The sequence below is a fragment of the Pongo abelii genome, chromosome 3 (genome assembly GCF_028885655.2).
Source record: "Pongo abelii isolate AG06213 chromosome 3, NHGRI_mPonAbe1-v2.0_pri, whole genome shotgun sequence".
NCBI classification, from domain to species: domain Eukaryota; kingdom Metazoa; phylum Chordata; class Mammalia; order Primates; family Hominidae; genus Pongo; species Pongo abelii.
Window position 1 is genome coordinate 123,997,372 of NC_071988.2, and position 24,015 is coordinate 124,021,386.

The following is a 24,015-nucleotide window of genomic DNA, read 5'->3' on the forward strand; positions in this document are numbered from 1 at the left end:
TTGTATTACTCTGGATTAAGCGCTTGGAACTCATTTCTCGTAAGTTTTTAAAATCTTGATAACCACTGATGAGAGAACACACCAAAGAAGTATTTTGGCAATTAGTCTTCCTATTCACTAGCAACTGTGTTTAGATAAAAATCATTATAATTACATCTTAAGCATCTTGTAATATATTAGACTTACAAAATTGCAAACACTATACTAGATATTTATGTATGTGTATATTTATGATAGATATAGATCATATACATTATGTGATACAACTGCCAAAATTTTACTTGATGTTTTGAAGTGCTTAGTGTTCAATGCTTATTTTAGCCAGCTGTTATGTTTTCAGACAGTGATTTGTTTTAGTCTTCTGTTCCTTGCAGAATCATAAGGAACCTCAGCTTATGAGAGCAGTTTCTTCAAGAATCTGCTTATTAGAGTAAATAGAATGAATTTCATTTCATACAGTTACTACTACAACATTTGATGATACCAAAAACAAAGTGAAACCTGAAGCATGCTCACATAATAAATTACAAAATTTTCCACAAGAAGCATTCTTTATTTTCTGAACCCAAAGCTCTGTGTCCCTTTGTAATGAATCAGCATCTCAGGCAAATGTCCTTGTAAGGAGGCAAATTTTTCCCACTAGATTTAGCACTTAAAACAGAAGTTGTCCCCACTGCCACCGCACTTTCTAAATACAAAGAGCCCTGTTATAAGGTAGTCTCATCTGAGTTGTTTTTTTTTCTTTTAGATTATGTGGGAAATGTGTTGCATATTTGCACTTAGTATTTGTGCAAATGTTTTAAACCTTTTTCTCCATATTGAAGCTGGTTTCGGTTATAGTTACATGAATAAGGGGGGAAAGAGGTGAAAGGGCAATATAGTTTGAAGTATTTAAAGCCCTAAAACTTCATAAACCAGGAATTAAATATAAAGGTATTCAACTTTTTTATGACTTATGAAAATTTAAAGAGCAGTACTGGCCGGGCGCGGTGGCTCACGCCTGTAATCCCAACGCTTTGGGAGGCCGAGGCGGGCGGATCACGAGGTCAGGAGATGGAGAACATCCTGGCTAACACGGTGAAACCCCGTCTCTACTAAAAATACAAAAAATTTAGCCGGGCGTGGTAGCGGATGCCTGTAGTCCTAGCTACTCCGGAGGCTGAGGGAGGCTGAGGCAGGAGAATGGCGTGAACCCGGGAGACGCAGCTTGCAGTGAGCTGAGATCGCGCCACTGCACTCCAGCCTGGGCGACAGAGAGAGATTCCGTCTCAAAAAAAAAAAAAAAAAAAAAAAGAGCAGTACCAAAAATATGTAAGGTTTTCTTAGAAAATATAAAGTGCTAACCTAAAAAGGAAAATAATGTATTTGCCACATTTAACAAACACTTATGAACCAAGATAAAACAAATAGCCCATAAATTTGGTGTTGTCCCTTTAATGTACATGTCTATAGTGCCACCATGTGGTACTACCAGTGTTATTAATATTTCTAAATACAGTAATTCAGATATTCTGAAAGGTAGACACTAGATGGCAGTATATTTCCATTTAAAATTGTTTATTCAGGTTCAAAGGCAGTATCTACTTTTTATGGTATAACTGTTCAAAAGCAAAAAAAAATTACTACAGTTTTTAAAATAATATGCTTTGTAACATAGACTGATTGCATTAAAAAGTACTCTTTTAATCATCATTTATTTCTCAAATAGAAGCAAAATATTAAAATAACTACTTGCTTCCTTTATTAGCATGCCCAACCTAGGCAAAAGAATCTCACCAAGTTTTTCTTCTTCTACTAAAGTCCTGTGATTAGCACAGTAGGATCCAACTGTATTGATTCTATATAATTACTAATTAACAAAATTTTACTAAGTAAAGACTTAGAGGCAGAAAAAACAATGAGAAATTTATGCAACTAGTCAGCTTAGGTTCATTTATACACTGTCTTCAATAGCTAAAGAAAAATATTGGCAGGGGAGGGCTATGACTTTCATTCTGTCTCCCTTTCATCCTGCTTCTGAGGCTAAGGGCTCTTTCTAATTTATCCTGGCAATAAGAAAGAAATACTCTATGCCATCCTGAAATACAAATCCAAGATGCATTGTTTAGGAGGTTTTCCTAGTTGCAAACAGCAAGTGCTATATAATATATCAGCATCCAACACAGCCATGGCTTTTTGTATAGAAATTTGTCTTTTCCTTAATATAAACAAAATCCAGATCTTCCAAAACTGTCAAAGGATCACCAGGCACACAAAAACCGTCAGCAGGAGCATGAAGCCCCATCTCTAGTTAACATATTAATTTCTCCTTTGGGCTCTTGCTTCTGACATCCGCCTCTACTAGATAGGTTTGAGACAAGAAGTAAAGGAATGCCCATTTACCTTTAATATCCTAGCCCATTTTTGGACACAGACCCTGCCTTTAACACCAACAAGCAAAACTACAACCGAACTAGCATATTTAAATGAGACTTAACTAAATAAAAAGGAATCACTATAGATTGCTTGATAGAAACAGAATTACATTAGTTTCATCAGAACTAGTTTCCTGATAGTTTTTATGATTAATATGTAAAAATATTTAACTATCCCCTTGATTTTTGAGTACTCACTGGGAGAAAATTAAACCATGTCCTTTCCCTGGAGTGATTCTAATTCCTCACAAGAAAAAACTTGATCTTGGAAACCCTGAGTCTTGATAGAATTTGATTACCTTTGCAATAGCATTGGGGGTGGAAGGTGGCAAGGAAATAGGCTTTTTGTGCTTTGGAACTAAAAATATGTAGACGTGATCCTGACCAATAACCCTCTCCTCACACACATGCAGAAAATCGGGACTTTGGGAAGGTACATGAGGCAAGTGGGCTAAATTGTTTGAAAAGGGGCCTGTCGTAATGGGTGGAGGGGTAAATGGCTGAGCTCAAGTTCACAAGTCCTCCAAGAGGAAGAGGGAGGACCAGGCTGCATGTTCCCACCAGCTCCCATACAGATGGTGACCAAAACTTCACCCCCAAATTGAACAACACTCCTGAACAACCAAAGGGTCAAAGAAGAAATTTAAAAAAATAACTTGAGACAAACAAAAATGGCAACACAACATGCCAAAACTTATCAGATGCAGCAAAAGCAGTTCTAAGAGAGAAGTTTATAGCGACAAATGCCAACATTAAGAAAAAGGAAAGTTCTCAGATAGACAACCTAACTTTATACCTCAAGGAACTAGAAAAAAAAAGAATAAACCAAACCCAAAGGTAGTAGAAGAAAGGAAATAATAAAGATTAGAGCAGAAATAAATGAAATAGAGACTAGAAGAACAATAGAAAAGATCAACAAACTAAAAGTTTGTTTTTTGAAAAGTTAAACAAATTTGACAAAACTTTAGCTAGACTAACCAAGAGAAAAAGAGAATACTCAAATAAAATTACAAGTGAAAAAGGAGGCATTACAATTAATACCACAGAAAGGCGAAAGGTGATAAGAGGCCACTATGAAAAATTATACACTGAATTGGATAACCTGGAAGAAATGGATAAATTCTTTTTAATATAAAACTTACCAAGACAGAATTAGGAAAAAATAGAAACTCTGAACAGACCAATACCAAGTAAGAAAATTGAATTACTGATTAAAAAAAAAAAAATGTCCCATCAAAGAAAAGCCCAGTACCTGATGGCTTCACTGGTAAATTCTACCAAGCATTTAAAAGAAGAATTAATGCCAATTCTTCTCAAACTCTTTTAAAAATTGAAGAGAAGGAAACACTTCCAAAATTACTTTATGAGACCAACATTACCCTGTACCGAAGCCAGACAAAGACATTATTTTAAAAAATTACAGGCCAATATCCCTGATTAATATAGATGCAAAAATCCTCAACAAAAATAATACTAGCAAACTGAATTCAACAGCACATTAAAATGATCACATACCACAATCAAGTGGGATTTATCCCTGGCATGCAAAGATGATTCAACATATGTAAATCAATCAGTGTAATACACCACATTAACAGAATGAAGGATAAAAATCATATAATCATGTAATCATCTCAATAAATGCAGAAAAAGTATTTGACAAAACACAACATCGTTTCATCATAAAAACTATCAACAAATTAGGCAGAGAAAGAAAGTACCTCAACACAATGAAGACTGTAAATGTCAAACCTGCAAATAACATTACACTCAATGATGAAAGCTGAAAGCTTTTCCGCAGAGATTAAGAACAGAGTAAGGGTGCCCACTATCACTACTTACATTTAACGTAGTACTGGAAATCAGAGCTAAAGCAATGGGTCAAAAATAAAAATAAAAAGCATCCAAATTACAAACATAGATGTTAAATTGTGTGTTTGCAAATGATATGATCTTATATGGAAAAAGCCCTAAAATGCCACCAAAAAAATATTAAACTAATAAACAAATTCAGGAAAGTTTCAGAATACAAAGGCAATATACAAAAGTCAGTTGCATTTTTATACCCTAACAATGAACTATCAAAAAAAGAAGTTAAAAAAAATCCCATTTACAAAATCAACAAAAAGAATAAAAATACTTGGAAAGAAATGTATCCAAAGAGGTGAAAGATCTGCACATTATAAATCACTGATGAAAGAAATTCAAGAAGAAACAAAAAAAAGAAAGATATCCCATGTTAATATCAATATTGTTAAAATGTCCACACTAGCAAAAGCAATCTACAGATTCAATGCAATCCCTATCAAAATGCCAAGGGCATTTTTACATAAATAGAAAAATCAATTCTAAAATTCATATGAAATCACAAGAAAACCTAAATAGCCACACAATCTTGAGCAAGAACAAAGCTGGAGGCATCATATTTCCTGATTTCAAAATATATTGTAAATCTTCAGTAATCAAAATGGTATGGTACTAGCATAAAAACAGACATATAAACCAATGGAACAAAATAAAGAGTACAGAAATAAATCCATGCATTTATGGTCAACTACAAAGGTGCCAAACACAGGTTTGTGAAAGGATAGTCTCTTTAATAAATGATGTCAGGAAAACTGGATATCTACATGCAGAAAAATAAAATTGTACCCTTGTCTCACACTATGTACAAAAATCAACTCAAAATGGATTAAAGATCTGAAGCTATAAAACTACTAGAAGAAAACAGGGGAAAGTTTCTTGACATTGCTCTGGGCAATGATTTTTTTTTTTTTAATGATATGACCTCAAAAGCATGGTCAACAAAGGCCGGGCATGGTGGCTCATGCCTGTAATCCCAGCACTTTGGGAGGCCCAGGTGGGTGGATCACCTGAGGTCAGGAGTTTGAGACCAGCCTGGCCAACATGGTGAAACCCGTCTCTACTAAAAATACAAAAATTAGCCAGGTGTGGTGATGGGTGTCTGTAATCCCAGCTACTTGGGAGGCTGAGGCAGAAGAATTGCTTGAACCCGAGAGGCAGAGGTTGCAGTGAGCCAAGACCATGCCATTGCACTCTAGCCTGGGCAACAAGGAGCAAAAACTCCATCAAAAAAAAAAAAAAAAAGCATGGGCAACAAAAGCATAAATAGACAAGTGGGGTTGGATTAAATTAAAAAGCCCTGCACAGCAAAAGAAACAACAAAGTGAAGAGACAATGTATGGAATGGGAGAAAATTAATGAAAATCATACATCTGATAAGAGCTTAATATCCAAAATATGTAAGAAACTCAAACAACTCAACAGTAAAAACAAAAAACCCCAATATGAAAATGGGCAAAGGACTTGAATAAACAGTTCTCAAAGAAGTATAAATGGCCAACAGGTATATGAAAAAAATGCTCAGCATTACTAATCATCAAAGGAATATAAACCAAATGCATAATGAGATAACACCTCACAACTGCTAGAATGGCCATTATAGGCTGGGCGCAGTGGCTCATGCCTATAATCCCAGCACTTGGGAGGCTGAGGCAGGTAGATCACAACTTCAGGAGATCAAGACCATCCTGGCCAACATGGTGAAACCCCATCTCTACTAAAACTACAAAAATTAGCTGGACATGGTGGTGGGTGCCTGTAATCCCAGCTACTTGGGAGGCTGAGGCAGGAGAATTGCTTGAACCTGGGAGGCAGAGGTTGCAGTGAGCTGAGATCACGCCATTGCACTCCAGCCTGGTTGACAGAGAGAGACTCTGTCGCGAAAAAAAAAAAGACTATTATTGAAAAGTCTAAAGATAACAAATTTTGGTGGATTTAGAAAAAATGGAACTTTTGCACACCATTGATAGGAATGTAAAATGGTACAGCTATTATGAAAAACAGTATGGAGTTTCCTCAAAAAACTAAAAATAGGACTACCATATGATCCAGTAATCGCACTTCTGGGTATATATCCACTGGAAATGAAATCAGTATCTCAAGGAGATATCTGCACACATATGTTCATTGCAACATTAGTCACAATAGCTAAGATATAGAATCAACCTAAGTGCCCATAAATGGATAAAGAAAATGTGGTATTATACACAATGGAATACTATACAGCCATTAAAAATAAGGGAAACTCTGCCTTTTGCAATAACAAGGATGAACCTGGCAAACATTATGCTAAGTGAAATAAGCCGGACACATAAAGACAAATGCTACATGATCATACTCATATGTGGAATATAAACAAGTTGATTTCATGAAAGTAGAGAATAGAGAGGTGGTTGCCGGGGGCCGGGGGATAGGTGAAAGGGGAAGATGTTGGCCAAAGGGTACAAGGTTTCAGATATGTAGGATGAATAAGTTCTGAAAATCTAATGCACAGCATGGTGACTATGTTTAATGTACTATATACTTGAAATTTGCCAAAAGAGGAGATCTTAAGTGTTCTCACCACACACACACACACAAACACACACACAAAATGGTCACTATGTGGGGTGATGAATACATTAATTATCTTGATTGTGGTAACCATTTCACAATATATAAGTGTATTAAAACATTATATTGTATACCCTAAGTCTATATGATTTTTATTTGTCAATTATAACTCAACAAAGCTGGAAAGAAAAGACCCAAATATAGGCCCCTAGATATGGCAGAACATCATATATAGAAGGCATCATGGGAGCCTGGGCCCTGGTGGTGGGCCTGGGAGCCTCAGCAGAAATCTCTGTGACTGGGTTTAGCACAAGAGAGGAAATCACAGACAATACCTCCTCTCTTTGCCTGGACTGCGGGACCATCTTGGGCAATAAAAACTGATAGCAACAATACAGACTGCATAGGAGCTTCCCCCCATTTTTCTGGGTGAGTGAGGCCTAGGTTTCTCATGCAATCCAAAGGGAAGAGGGTGTCCCCTGACAATTTATTATATTAATATTGCATTTCTGCTGGGGGCGGTGGCTCACGCCTGTAATCCCAGCCCTCTGGGAGGCTGAGGCATGTGGATTGCTTGAGCTCAAGAGTTTGAGACCAGCCTGGGAAACATGGTGAAACCTCGTCTCTACAAGAAATACAAGAAAATTAGCCAGGAGTGGTGACACACAACTGTGGTCCCAGCTGCTCGGGAAGCTGAGGTGGGAGTATCGCTTGAGTCCAGGAGGTCAAGGCTGCAATGAGCAGTGATTGTGCCACTGCATTTCAGCCTGGGTGACAGATCAAGACCCTGTCTTTTAAACATATATATATGTTGAACTTCTTGTCCATACTAAAGAATGGAGGGATGAACCAGACAAATAGTAGGGAAATGTGACATTTAAAAATACTGAGTGTAAACTGAGCAATGTCATTCTTTACATAGATAATATAGCTCACACATTATGATGTGCACTCCTTGAAGCCTGGCTGAATCAAGGCTCTAGGATCCAAGTAAGTGACAAGCACTATCGTAGAACTCACCAGATATGATTTGGATATTTGTCGTCCCCGAATCTCATGTTGAAATGTAATCACCAAGGTTGGAGGTGGGGCCTGCTGGGAGGTGCTCAGGTCATGGGGGCAGAGCCATCATGTCTTGGTGTCGTCTTTGTGATAATGAGTAAGTTCTTATGAGATCTGGTTATTTAAAAGTGTAGGGCACCTCCCCGCACCTTGCTCCCACTCTTGCCATGTGATGTGCTCGCAAAGCTCCCTGAGGCCCCTGAGAAGCCCAGCCAAGATGCTGGCGCCATGCTTGTACAGCCTGCAGAACCATGAGCCAATTAAACCTCTTTTCTTTATAAATTACCCAGTCTCGGATATTTATAGCAACACAAAAATGGCCTAACACACCACCTCTCCTAAGTACAAACACAGTATCTCTGAATTTTTTAGACTAAGAGATTAAGACCCAGAAGAACAGGGAAATTTCTTTTTCCCACCAATGTTAGTCCAGTTCAAAGAGGGGAATTTCTTCTTCCAACCAATGTTAGTCCAGTTCCCAGCTGAGAATCTCCTCTTCTCAGAGTGGCTGACCTCAGGGATTAGCACTCCCTTGGCCAGAGATGATGTCTACCCATAGTGGTGTGGCCTCCCAGTCTCCACAAAGTCTCACAATAAAACTGACTAACCACCTTTACTCACACAGATGACAGACAAAAACAGTATACAAATGTGTATTTTGTTAATCCCCAAATCCCATTGTTACAGAGTGACACAGCATAATAATTATTAAATATTTTCCTTTTCAGAGGAACACTTCTTGTTCTAATCTTTAGTTCACCCTGCAGTAATGTTGGGGAACAGCTGTGGAAAGAGGAAATAATCCTTCTGTTCCCCACCCCACCACCTCTGTCACTATTAAACGTATTTTTGTTTTCAGATTCACGAATTTCTGAACATGTATTCTCCATACAGTTTTACAAAGTGACTCTTTTTTTCAGATCTTGAAATTAATACTTCTTGAATTTAGTATGCAAATATATGCAAGTATTCTGGAAATGCAACAGACCCCAGATGACTAGCTAAAGCTTAGAGACTGTATGACAAAGCACTTTGAGCTCCCCAGATATGTCAGGGCCTTCCCAGAGAGTGGTCTTCCCATGCTTGTAGAGTTGGGTTAACATTTCCTTTGGGTAATTTGAATACTTCAACTTCCTCAGGCTGCAGGTCCTAAAGCCTTTTGTATACAGGGAGAATGGTTTACTACTTCTTTGAGTTCTGGCTTATTAATTATAGCAATTATTTTGTTCACCTATACAGCATGTCAAACTGTCATTTATCTGCTTAATCAGCACATCAGGAAATAAAAAGCCATTGCCTGTGTAAGAAATACTGACCTGATGAAATATCTTGGAGGCATTCCTCAGTACCAATTAAAATAATAGACATTGTCACATGGTGCAATTATTTTCCAGAAAACAGCTGACGTGTACACACTAAGCTTGGCAAAATTCCTGGCCAATTTCGCAAGAATGTTTATTCCAAACTGAGATCATCTTTTTAAAAAAAGAAAAAAGACACAGACAAAGAGGGTAAGGAGGGAGGGGGAGATGAAAGTGGAGAGGAAGGAAAGGAAGGGTAGGAGACAGAAAGGAAGGAAGGGTCGAAGGGAGGGAGGAAGAAAAAAAATAAGGAAGGGTTCTTAATAAATCAAGAGATGTTAGATTTTAAAGTTGTCTTTTCTCTATCTGACCACATACCTATCTAATCCTGCAACGAAATTTTATTAATTACAGAGGAGGTCAAATATTTCATTTTTACCAGAGATTCATTAATTTAAAATGTTCTAACCTCAAATTCACATTACAAAATCATAGCATTAGGGCTTTTTCAGATTTTAATAATTTCCCTAATTAACATAAATGATTCTAAAGGAAATTAATCAAGAAAAACTTTATTTCAGAAAGGTTCATGGAAGAGGAAAATATAGAGTGAACATTTACAAATAAAGACAAACATTATAGAAATGCAGAGTCATGATTGATGCATTCCAACCTTGTGCATGTCTGGAATACATCTGCAAATCATCTGCTCAGCCTTCAGAATAGTCTGTACACACACACAGATACAGCCACATATACACCCAGAGAAACCCAGGCATTGTCAAGCCTGGAGGAAGCCAGTGTTGACATGTCAGTCCCTTATCTGGTAAGAAAGAAGCATGAACTGCTCTATCACACTTAATTTGTATCTGATTTCTGGATCCTACTAAAAAGCAAGGAGGATGAAATTTTTTTTCTTTTCTATTGATTCAGAATCTGGAATTTTGACTACAAAAAAATTTTTTTGGAAATCTTGCCATTAGTCTAAGGCAGGGAGTTACTTAGGGATTGAAATCTATTAGCTGCTAATGTTTGGCTTAGTGAGAATATCAGGAATTGGGGTTCTGAAGGGAAATAGAGTTTGTAGCTTGCTTAAAACTTACTGTAGACCCCCAAATATTAAGATTTTAACATTTGTATTATTAATGATAATATTATTGTTTTTAAATCTGCATTCTGTTTTTCTAAATGTTGAGTTCTAGAGAAATATATTTGAATAGCACTTGCAACTTCCATGAGCTTCTTACCAATAGTAAAGTTATATGGTAAGAATCCCAGATAATGGCTTTCACAACTCAATTTGGAAGATTATATATAGTTTAAAGATATTATGCTAAGCTTGCTTTAAGTGCTCATTCAGCAAACTATGTGCAAAAAATGCAGATAGAATGATGGATAGTTAGATTAAATTATCGACTTTCTTAACTTTCCACTTTATAGATTCTTACTCTGAAAGGATTTCAATTAAGGGAAGAAGTAGTGTAGTCTTAATATAAAAGTATGTAGTAGGTTATAAATAAGCTTTTATTTTGTGAGTTTCTAATCAATAAGCTCATAATTGTTCATGGTAACTCTTTTAGGCTAAACAAGATTATCAACATCATGATGTTTTTCTCCTTGCTAGGTCTTCGTTTTATATAGAGATTCTTCCCTTAGGAATAAAAAAAATCAGAAAAAAATTTCATTATATATTAGGTACAGTAAATGAGTGAATTATAACTATACCTTTGTTAACATTTTAGTTGTATTATAGTCAACAAGGAAAAAAATGGTCTAAGGAGATTTATTATGTTTGCAATGTTAACTCTTTCACATAACCAGCCTCTTTTTTTTCCCCTGAGTAAATGCATTTTATCACATTTTCTTGCAAATTTGTATCTTCTTTTCTTCCCTGCACAAAAAAAGTTTAACCCACTTACATTCTTTAAGAAAGCATTGATGAGACTAGAAATGATCAGTATTACAGATGTCAAATTAATGTAACATATTCCTTCGATCCAACATGCATTGAGCTTCTACTACATGGCAGGTGCTCTGTTAGATGCTGGAGATACAAGTTAAATAAGATGCATAGGCCCTTAACTCAAGGAGGTGGCAATCTATTGGAGAAGACACTAACAACCAGAATACAATGTGAGCTTTTAATTGTGGAAGTATAGCAGTTGGAACTCTTTGGTTGCAAATGACAGAAAACATGATTCAAACTGGCATAAACAACAAAGAAATGAACTGGTTCACATGACAAAATTGGAGAAGGGGGAATGGTACATACAGCATATCCCAATCCAGAGATTCAAGTGATGTCACCAGGATTGGTTTGTGCACCTCTCTTAGGTCTACCTTCATCTGCATTGGATTTGTTCTCAAGCTCCAGTGAAGACTGGCAACTCCCAGCTCATTTCTTACTATGTATTATTTGAGGAGATTATTCTTTTAGTAACTCACATTGACAGAGGGGTCAGATTTGTAGAAGTTAATAATGCATCTTTATTTTGTCTTTCCTTTCCTCTTGGTTCTGCACTTCTGCTTTCCAGAATCATATTTCTAAGTAAACTTCCTGTACATAAGTCTTTGTCTCAGGCTCCGCTTTGGAGAGACCCAACCTATGACTGGGATGTTATTCCAGCACACATTAACTCCTAAATTTGCCCCGATCTATTATCGCAGACTCCCAACAACCATGCTTCCACGATATAGTCATGGTCCCCTGGTCATACCTGATAAGACTAGGGAAAGAAGCCTAACAGACAAGGTGGGCCACTCAGAAATTTCCCCAGGGGTTGGGAAATGGATTGAGGAACAGTTGTTCTCACTGTGGTGGACGAAGCTTAATGACTCGCTTTGCAACTTTGCTGGCACACTCAGAGAGCTGATGGTCAGAACTGAGGAACTTTATCCATAAGCAGTTGTCAAACCATTGGGAGTTGGAAATAGACCATGGTGAAAGTACCTACATTAGAAAAATCAGCAACTGTTACAAATCCAGTCTTTTTCCACCCAGACAGCCAATTTGCTAGCACACTACTGCCTTCTTCCCTTTGTAGTATTCTAACACCTGAGACAGGATGAGTGCCTTTGTTCTGTTTACAGAGCAAAGTACAGACCAAGCAATACGGGTCAGGCAAAATCAAATAATCCCCAAACTAAGAGCTTTGTTAATTCCTGTTGGGGCACACAACTTTGGGCTGAACTTTGGACTGAGGTCTGTCCTAAAACGAAGACCTCGCCTGAAATGAATTCTTCTTATGAAATAATTTTCTCTGGGCCCACAGGGCAGGTTCCAATTGATCTAGTAACCTATTATTGGGCGTAGAAACTAAACTGAGCTTGCCAGAGACCATCTTTGGTCTGGTCTAGTTAGTACCAGGAGAAAAATGACAAGTGACAACACAGGTCCATGAATTAACAAAAGACAAGAGAGACATGGGACTGTGCCACCCACAATCTGAAGCCATGACCTCACCACTGCTTAGCAAACCTCGTGTATTGCTTGATGTCACCAGTAACATAAACCAGTCCTCCTCCTATGAGGAGGAACATGCCACAGGAATAGGAAGAAGGATGGAATTGTTTCCTCTGTTGGGGTTCAGAAACAAAAACATGGCACTTTGATGTGCTGAACTGAAGAAGCAGCCTTAAGGTTTCTTTGACCTTCCCCCTACCTCCTTTCGCTCAATCCTGTCTCTCTCAAAGCACAAGGTGAAGTTGTTCTCTGAAGATCCCTTATCTGCCTGAAGTCTAGACCTGGCAATAAAGGAAACAATGACCACTGTTTTCTTCTTTGAATTTTTATTAACTGAACTAATATCACAGGAAGAAAAGCTGAAGTCTGTCAACAAACCTGGACAGACTTTTGTCACAAACCATCGTAGGCTCTTCAGGCCCAATAGATTTTGTCCCAGGCCATTATATGTTCTCTAAGCCCATTGAAGTCCCCTGAAAATCAGTTACTACCCTCCGAAAATCATCCACACTTTTCCATTTCCCTTCCCCAGTTACATATTGGGATACTGGGTAATCACTCTGTGGTTTTTCTTCTGTGCACACTAATAAATTTGGATGCCATTTCTCCTATTAATCTGCCTTTCGTCAGTCGATTGTTCAGCAAACCTTCAGAGAGCAAAGGAAGAGTTTTACCTTGGCTCTTACACCTTCAATACTGCTTCCTTCTGGAGAGAAAAGGAGAAGAGTCTACTCCTCAATAAAAATTTGCAGCTGCCATGTTATCTGCCATGAGATCTGAGGAGCAGAGGAAGCCACTGCTGAAGAGAAGAATGAAGCATGACATGAGATGGAGAGCCCTGCTGCTTTAGGTTCATGGTAGCTTTCAGTTTCTTCCCAGGCCCAGCACGTAAAGCACTTAGTACAGTATGGAGAATGGCATTCTATGAATGTTGATGACTATTAATGCCAGCATACTATTGTCGATGACTATTAATGCCAGCATATTTCAAAGATTATAATTTTTAATTCATTTAGTCAATCTCCTACTAATAAATATTTAGACTGCACTTTTAGTTCTCTCTCCAATATATGTATATATATCAGAGAAAGAGAATTATATAATCGTGTGTGTGTGTGTGTGTGTGTGTGTGTGTGTGTGTGTGTGTGTAATTATTCTGGCACTCATTAAGACAGTAAGGAAGACTTTATTCAAGACTATTTATAACCAAGGAACAGAGTGAGGGGATCAGTGGATGGAAAATTATTAAGAGGAGACATCAAGGTAGGAGGATTCTTGCTAAACTGATCTAACAGGATTCTTGCTAAAGGTGGGCCAAGGACTTATAAATCAAAGGTAGGGGATGAACTTGGTCATATATCAAGGGTGACCCAATATCAGTGGGACAGGGGGAGGGCACAGATTTTTACTGAACTGGGCTATGCAAGAACAGGACAGGCACACAGGAAGCCAAGGTCAGAGCTAGTTGAGAAGAGGACTCAAAAGCATAACTAAAGTTTGGTCAAGGAGGGAGTCTTCGTTGAGAGAGAAAAAAAATTGTTTGATTAAAACAAATGTCTAGTAATACAATTCAGTGAACACATATGAAGCTTTTTTATAATTTTTGTTACACAGTATCAATGGATTTTTGAAAGAATTGAGCCTATTTACAGTACAAATACATGACAGTATGAGTTTGTCCAATTTTTCACAGCTTTTTTGATCAATTCATAATATATGTAAGTAACAGAATTCTTCAGCCATTTAGAAAAGAAAAGATCTAAGCACAATCATCCAATTTTTTTGTTTTAGCAACAAAATTGGATGTTTTCCTCATTAAACTTACAGTGCTTTTGAAGTTATTTTGGAGTTGCAGCCTCTGTAACAGAGGTCAGGCATTCTTGTTCTCTTTGTTGTCTGAAGCACACTCTGGAGTTTATTTTATATGAAATGTTTTCTACTTTCTAAGCAATTGTTCCAGTAAAATCTAGACCACTGCTACATGCAAGAGAATCGATTTCCTGATATTAATAGTCTACATGTTTGTTTTTTTCTAACTGACCCAATCAGGAGCAAGGTAACTCCTCATTCACAGTTTATTTCTCTGCCCAGCCTTTGAACCATTTACTAGGTATTTATCTAGTCATTTTCTTCATTCAGCTTCCTTCCCATGTGCCTTATATATAATCACTTGAAGCAGCACAGCCGACGCAGGTTTAATAAGAGAGCTCTCACTATCTTTGCCAGATGCAACATTTTCCAGTTTTCTCTTAGAAAATGCAAACAATTGGAAACAGTTATAACAACGCAGTTTACCCCACACAGATAACTCGAACACTATCACTAGAGGATTCCACACTGAAGTGCCCATGATATGGAGAACAATATTTCCCTGTTCTTTCACTGAAATACCTCTGCATTATTTTCCTAAAACAGAGAACTACTAACTTGGACAAAGGGCAGGCAGTTCATGCCATCCATCCTGTGTGTTCACAATAGCTAATTATAACAGCCAACCTTTATTGAGCCCTGGCAATATGCTGGTCTCTGTTTTAAGCATTTTCATACGCTTAAAATGTAATTAAATTTCATTTAAAATTAACTCAATGAATTCTCTCTAAACCTATGAAGTGAGCATCATCAGTATCCCATTGTACAGATGAAGAAACTGAGGAACCAAGAAGTTAAAAACTTTGCTCAAGGTCACATAACAAGTAAGGGGCAGAGCTAAGATTCAAACTCAGACCCTTTGCTTCCAGACACCAAGTTCTTAGATGTCTATCTCAAGGACAAGAAACAAACAATAGGCCAGGCATGGTGGCTCAGGCTTGTAATTCCAGCTCTTCAGGAGGCCAAGGTGGGAGGATCCCTTGAGCTCAGAAGTTCAAGACCAGCCTGGGCAATATAGTGAGACCCCCATCTCTATAAAAAACATAATAATTTTTTTAAAAGAATTAAGAAACAAACAATAAAGCCAAATTTTCTGCAATGACACATTAGTGATGTTTCCATTTACTTATCTAAAACCTTAAAAACACATTCATAAATTCATTCCAACTGCTCTAGGAACTTCCATTTGCTTACAATCCAACCTCTAAAACTTTGTATTTATCCTAAACTCTAAAAACTTAAATATTTTAAGCTTCATTGGTTCTTTGGGGTTACTTTAAAAGCCAGTAATATACTTTGTCATTCTTAGATGTCAGGCAAGTTCAAATTTATTGTCAGTCCTTGTCTTCCTAAGTTGAAGCTCACTCATTTGCTAATATGCCCTTACACAGCAGCTCTGCTGTCCCTTTTCCATGTAATTGTTACACTTTCCCTAACATCTTTACACATTTTTTTTTAAGACGTGTTGACCGGAACCACAAAGAATATTACTGGCTTATATGTAAAAGGTCCTTGCTGAAGTATAGGGAAGTTTTATTTTGTTTTTACCATACCTCTCATGATGAATGTTCTTGACCTTTTTGGCAATGGAGACACACATTGGCTTTCCTTGGAAATCTGTGTCTCCAGGATCATAATGAAATGTCTAGAACTGTGATATCATGGAAAGAACTCTAGCCTGTACATGGGTATCCCAGGCCCAGTTCCCTGCTTTGCCAACTTTCAAAAGTGTGATTATGGAGAATCTATTTAAACCTTGACTTCCTTACCCACAAAAGGGAACACTGATGAACCACTCTATATGGGTGGTTAAGGACATGGATATTGAAGCCAAACCACCTGGTTCAAAATCTAGCTTAATTGTCTATGGGTGTTAACTTGGGCAACTTACTTCACCTTTTTGTTCCTCAGTTTCCTCATCAGCAAATGAAAATTATAACACTAACACCTACTTTCAAGCATCAAATGGTTGTTAAAACCATCAGATGAGTTAATAAATGTAAAGCACTGAGAATCTAGAACATTGTCTGTAACAGCAAGTGTTAATTATTGTTACATTACAAGGATACCATAAGAATGAATTAACATGTAGTGCCTGAACTATTAGTACACACCTAAACACCATTTCATTTATGCAGTCATCTACAGGGAGCACTTATTACATGCAAGGCAGTATGCTAGACACAGGCATATAGACCAAAAAGTCACTTGTCCTCACTAGTTATATTTTCATAAGAAAAGAAAATAATAAACCAGTAAATAAATATACCACAAAATAATAACCACAAGATAATAAATATACCAAGGCTCAAAACTATTACTATTAAAAAAAAAAAAAGAATGGCGTTCTGAGAGTACTCATGATGTCACAGAACCTGAATCTGTCTGAGTCCAAACTCCCAGGCTTTTTCTACAACTTTTTACGACCTTCTAGCAAACAATTTCTACAAAGAGTGAAAAGTATCAAGATGGAGGCTTGCACATGTGGTGGCAGTTTATTTTTTCCAAATGCATTTTCTTTCTCTTGCCATTAGCCTCAAGACCTATATACGGACCTCTCCTCATGCAAAGAATCGTCTGATCCCAGGCATACTTGCAGTTCCCCCGCAGCTGGTACACACGCTGCACAAGCCCAGTGCTTTGGATGCAAGAGCCGACTTTGAAGATACCTACTTTAGGTAGGCATGTCATTATGATGAGTAGAATAATTAACAACCACAGTAAGTGCTTTTCTGTACTACAAATCTTAATAACTTTCGGCAAGTTAAAAAATAGCCAAAATGTTCTTTCTAATAAAATATATGCTGTTGAGTTAATAACAATTAAGTGAAAAGCAGATAAAAATAAAATTAACGAGTGATCCAACCCCTTCATAAATTTACACATGGGTGATCTCAGTAAAACGTTTGTTTTTGTTTTGTTTTAAGACCTAACTGACCTGTGATAATTGCTTTCTCTTTCAGGAGCAGTTACAAATATTTTGTGGCAGGAAGTATTCCCTTAAGTGCTGAGTCTGCACCGCAACAAACACACTTTTAAAGAAGAAAACTGTATAAGCAGCAATGTCTTCATAGCCAACCACTGGTTCAATCATTTAAAAAGTTTTTAATCAAGGAGCCCTAGAAGGAAGTTTCCCTTATAAAAGGCCCTCTGTTTACAGGCGTGAGCCACCACGCCGTTTGGGAGGCCAAAGCGGGTGGATCACCTAAGGTCAGGAGTTCAAGTCCAGCCTGGCCAACATGATGAAACCCCGTCTCTATTTAAAACACAAAAAATTAGCCGGGTGTGGTGGCAGGCACCTGTAATCCCAGCTACTCAGGAGGCTGAGACAGGAGAGTTGTTTGAACCCAGGAGGTGGAGGTTGCAGTGAGCTGAGACCATACCATTGCACTCCAGCTTGTGCAACAAGAGCAAAAACTCCGTCTCCAAAAAAAAAAGCCCCCTGATTCACAGCTCAGGAGTAGGAATTCACACAGTTTCTAAGCCTGAGCAACCTTAGAAAAGAAAGAAGGAAACAAAGATGTGAAAAATTTATTTTGCATAGACTCAGTCAGAAAGTAGTGAGAAGTCTGGTCACAGAATAATTTTATTTAGGAAAACAGAAATCTATGGGACAATAAATTCTATAGCTACATGGAAAATGGAAATAATAATGGCAGCTTATATCCTTTAAAGCCATGCTTCTGAGACTCTAACATGCATATGAATCACCTGGGGATCTTATTAAAATGCAGATTCTGATTCAGTACTTCTGGGGTAGAGCCTGAGATTCAGTAAATCTCACAAGCTCCTTGGTGATGCCAATGCTGCTGACGCCTGAACCACACTTTGACCAGCAAAAACACATTTGCTTATTGTAAAGGTTATATCCACTGTTAAGTTTAAACACCATTTCATAAATTAATGTGAAGAAGAGCTAGGAATTATTTGTTCATTCAATCAACATCATTGAGCTTACTATATGCTAGGCCTTACGGCGGGTACTAAACATTCAATAATAACTAAAGCAAAAAGTATACTTGGGAGGCTGAGGTGAGCAGATCACTTGAGCTAAGGAGTTCGAGTCCAGCCTGGGCAACATGGTAAAACCCCATATCTACAAAAAAATACAAAAATTAGCCAGGCATGGGGCCATGCGCCTGTGGTCCCAGCTACTCAAGAGGCTGAGGTGGGAGGATCACTGGAGCCCAGAAGGTGGAGGTTGCAGTGAGTTGAGATTGCGCCACTGCGCTCCAGCCTGGGTGACAGAGTGAGACCCTGTCATTAAAAAAAAAAAAAAACTACCCTTGATCAATCTACTTTCAACTGTTCTTTCAAGCAAGCAATAAGCACATGGCTTACAAGAATTTTTGTCATTCACAATTCAAAATGTATCAAACATGCGTCTCGTGTTAAGTTTTTCTTGATGTAACATTTTTAAGAATGCCTCAATTCAGATTGTTTACACTTTTTTTTTTTAGATGAAATCTCACTCTACTGCCCAGGCTGGAGTGTAGTGGTGTAATCTCAGCTCACTGCAACCTCCACCACGCAGGTTCAAGTAATTCTCCTGCTTCAGCCTCCCAAGTAGCTGGGATTACAGGCATCTGCCACCGCGCCGGGCTAATTTTTGTATTTTTAGTAGAGACGGGGTTTCGCCATCTTGGCCAGGCTGGTTTTGAACTCCTGACCTTGTGATCCACCCGCCTTGGTCTCCCAAAGTGCTGGGATTACAGGTGTGAGCCACCGCGCCTGGCCTGTTTACACTTTAAAAATAATTGGCAATTTAATCCAGTGAATTAGCATTTCTCTATTTTATATGAACTGGTAATAAAATTTTAAAGGTTTTCATATGCATGGCATAGTTTACTAGCAGCTAGCTACCTTATTGCAAATGTTACTGGGTCATTTCAATTAAAATTAAAGCAAATATGTAGGAATGTGGCAAGAAATGTTTCATTTAATTTTGGCTTAGTATCGCCAAGTTCTCCAGGTGAATGTCATGGGTTCTGCCTCAAATTTGTATGTATAGTATAGATAGTAGAAGACCTTATATTCATCAAAGAGTTCATCTTTTTTTCTTTTCCTCATGAGCATCAACTACTGCCCTGCTGCATATTAAATGGCAAAACAGAATCACCAGAAAGTTTCAAAATTCTATCAGGTTAGACATACTAAGAGAACAGATGACCTACTCAAGATTATTTTGCTTCTCCAAAAATGGATAACTCTAAGCAAGAAGGGAGAATAAGTACACGAAGGGCCATGTTCAAGTAGTATATTCGCAAAGAGCATCTCAACCAAGTCTTTGCTTACCAGACTTTACCTTTTTAAAAGATGCCAGGAGGTGGCAGCATTTGTTGCAGCTGCGTGAGTTTACTCATTAAAGCACAGGTTCTCAGAAAGTCTGGTGTATCAGATTTGGAGGAGAAGAGTTGGTGACAAGCATAAGATGGCAGGAGTCTGTTCGGATTAAAAAGGCATTGGGACAATATTATAACACAATTTTATACTTGAAAGCAAAATAAATCTGGTGTCATTGGTGTTCTATTAAATCTTAAGATCTTGGGTAGCCATATACAAAAATTAACTCAAGGTGAATTAAAGACTTAAATATAAAACCTAAAACTACAAAAACCTGGAAGATAACCTAGGAAATACTATTCTGGATATAGGATCTGGCAAAGATTTCATGATGAAGATGCCAAAGCAATTGCAACAAAAACAAAAATCGACAAATGGCACCTAATTAAAATAAAGTGCTTCTGAACAGCAAAAGAAACTATCAACAGAATAAACAGACAACCTACGGAATGGGAGAAAATATTTGCAAACTATGCATCTGAAAAAGGTCTAATATCCAGAATCTATAAGGAATTTAAGCAAAAAAACCAAAGAACCCCATTTTAAAACGTGGGCAAAGGACATGAACAGACACTTCAAAAGACATACTTGTGGTCAACAAGCATATGAAAAAATGCTCAACATCATTTATCATTACAGAAATGCAAATCAAAACCACAATGAGATACCATCACACACCAGTCAGAATGACTACTGATAAAAAGTTAAAAAATAACAGATGCTAGTGAGGTTGCAGGGAAAAGGGAATGTTTATACACTCTTGGTGGGAATGTAAATTAGTTTGGACATTGTGGAAAGCAGTCTGACGATTTCTCAAATAACTTAAAACAGAATTGCCATTCGACCCAGCAATCCCATTATTGAGTATATACCCAAAGGAATATGTTAAATAAATTGTTCTACCATGAAGACACATGCACGCGTATGTTATTCATAGCACTATTCACAAGGGCAAAAACATGGAATCAACCTAAGTGCCCATCAACAGTGAATTGGATAAAGAAAATGTGCTACATATACACTATGGAGTACTACAGAGCCATAAAAAAGAATGTGATCATGTCCTTTGCAGCAACTTAGATGGAGCTGGAAGCCAGTATCCTAAGCAAACTAACACAGGAACAGAAAACCAAATACCACATGTTCTCATTTATAAGTGGGAATTAAGTGTTGATTAAATATAGACACAAAGAAAGGAACAATAGACACTGGGGCCTACTTGAGGGTGGAGGATGGGAGGAGGGTAAGGATCAGGTACTATGTTTATTACCTGGGTGGTGAAATAATCTGTACACCAAACTCCTGTGACACATAATTTATCTATATAAGAAACTTGCACATGTACCCCTGAACCTAAAATAAAAGTTTTAAAAAAAAATCTTCAGTAGTGGGAATATACAGAAGTTATCTGCATCTTCAAAGAACAGAGGAAGACAAAGGAGAACCTGGATTTTAATTGAGAGGCATATGACTAAAGTGTAGTTCCAGAACTGTCTCTATAAACAATTTCCTTCACACATTATATTTGCTAAGGGTTTGGTATGGTGCCAACTACAGAGTATGAAAACTCAGTAAATATTTATTTCCTTCTTTTTTTTTTTTTTCTGAGACGGAGTCTCGCTCTGTTGCCCAGGCTGGAGTGCAGTGGCACAATCTCTGCTCACTGCAGGCTCCACCTCCCGGGTTCTCGCCGTTCTCCTGCCTCAGCCTCCCCAGTAGCTGGGACTACAGGCGCCCGCCACCACGCCTGGCTAATTTTTTGTATTTTTAATAGAGACGGGGTTTCACCATGTTAGCCAGGATGCTCTCGATCTCCTGACCTCGTGATGCGCCCACCTCGGCCTCCCAAAGTGCTGGGATTACAGGCGTGAGCCACCGCGCCCAGCCTATTTCCTTTTTTTAACCCATTCCCACTACTGAGAAAGATTTGCTCTGGGGCAGCTGTTATTTCACTAACCAATAGCAGTACAATTTTTGCTTCTCATACTTTTGTCATAGGAAAATCATTACAAATATAACAGCCATAAATGTCTGGGAAATCATAGCAGATGAACCTGGCAGACAGATAATCAGGAATGAAGTGCCCTTTCTAAGAGTTCAGACTAAGAATAAGAATCACAATGAATGTGATCATTCTAGTTGCCACAGCCCCGCTCAGTGTTCAGTTTTAAAGGCTTCCCGCCTTATCATCAATCAGTCTCTTTACCTATATTCCTACTTAGAAAGATATTCAACATATGCATCACTATTTTTAAATTACGAATTAGGACACATTAGACAAAAGAAACTCTTTTTCAGTTTTTTTTAAAAAGTTGATCTGCATTTATCCTGTTGAGATACACTCTTAAGACTTGAGAATTTATACATTAAAAGCCCTACTATCCTTTTCTATAAAATTCTACCTCATAATTAGTGTACTATTTTCATTATTAGAACAGATATCAAAACTTCAGAAACCAAAATTTATTCTGGGATAATGTACTCGTTTTTTTAAATCTTGTGAATTCTTCATCTAGAGTAAACTAAAAGATGAAACAATGAATCATGTGTGGCTTGGTATGACTCAAAATTCTGAAGAATAGACCTGTTAATTGTCACATATTCTTTCCTAGGAAAGAATATGTGTAATGTTGTGACCCAAACTGCTTTCAAAAAATCCACCAAATTCTATTAATACTAAGGTTTCAAATGGGAAATTTAGAGCTAGACAAGGTACATAGAGATAATATAATCCAACATTTTTATATGACAGATGGGAAAATTTAAAGAATTCAATCAAAAACATTTGTAATTTTAAGAATGTTATTTACTACATCCATATAGATGATTACTATATATATTTTACATAAGAATTTTTAAATATTTGCTTTTGATGTCTTCCTTCTTTTTAGGCAAAAAAAGGCTATATTGCTAAAAATAAGAATAAACTATGAATTGCATATAGCCATATATTTCATTGTTTGATATGACTGTTTCATGAGATTCTATCTGGCTCAACATGACACAGGTTTAACTACAGTGGGCTTAAGAAAAGATACCAATATCTATGAATCTGTATAGCTTGGAAAAAGGAGAAAATGCTTAGTGTGGCACAAATATTTGGAAAAGCAAGAGGAAAAAGATAAAACGGAATAATACAATTTTGTGGCAACATGAAGTGCAAGCAAAACCTGCTTATGTCAGTTATTAGAAATCAAGGGGAGAAAAATACTCTACATTTGGTAACAATAGGAAATTAAAGAGAGATTTTTTTTAGGGACTTTTTAGTAAGCAGGTTAGATTTGCCTAAGTTGCTTCTCTCCAACTTTCCATTAAAATACCTATGAATGTCATTTTTTTAAAACTGGCAATAGTTCTGTAAACTCAGAAGACTTTATGCCAAATTTGGGGTGCAATTTTCACTAAAGATGGTGTCAAGGGAGATGGATAGACTATTTAGCAATTTCTTCCACATCCTGAGCCATACAGGCAGTCCTGAAGAAGATGGGAACATACTTCAACTCATCATCTATTTGGTAAATCAATTAATCTCACTTATCTTCAAAATGTAGGCACTGAACACTTACAGATTCCTCAAACACATAAAAATAGGTATCTAATACCCTCCACCACAATTCAGACCACAAGTGAGGGAGGGAGCCCAAAAGTTGGACATAAAAATACATATACTTGGGACGAAATGTATTCATACACTTCAATATATAATTTATGTAAGCAGGCAATTGCATTTTTAAATTATCAATGTGTTTTCCTCATTCTTTTTTGAGACACATGACTTTCACTTAGTCTTCCCTAAGTAATTACTTGCCTGGGTTACAAAATAAATGCAAAAAGAACTGGAAAGGTCATGGTGGTGCATGCCTGTAATCCCATCACTTTGGGAGGCCTAGCTGGGCAGATTGTTTGACCCCAGGAATTCAAGATCAGCCTGGCCAACATGGCAAAACCCTATCTCTAAGACAAAACAAAAATTAGCCAGGCATACTGATGCATATGCCTGTAGTCCAAGCTACTTCAGGAAGGGGAGCAGGGAGGGGCTGAGGCAGGAGGATCACTTGACCCCAGGAGGTTGAGGCTGCAGTGAGCCATGATGGGGCCACTGCACTACAGCCTGAGGAACAAACCGAGACCCTGTCTCAAAATAAAA

General features: G+C 37.6%; 1 protein-coding gene across 1 annotated transcript in view; it reads right to left on the reverse strand.

The window, feature by feature from the left end:
* SLC39A8 (solute carrier family 39 member 8) overlaps positions 1-24,015 on the reverse strand; it is a 239,858-nt gene that overhangs the window by 167,237 nt on the left and 48,606 nt on the right. The window contains 1 exon segment of the mRNA NM_001131612.1: positions 19,831-19,967. The gene's annotated coding sequence lies outside the window, so the exon portion shown is untranslated.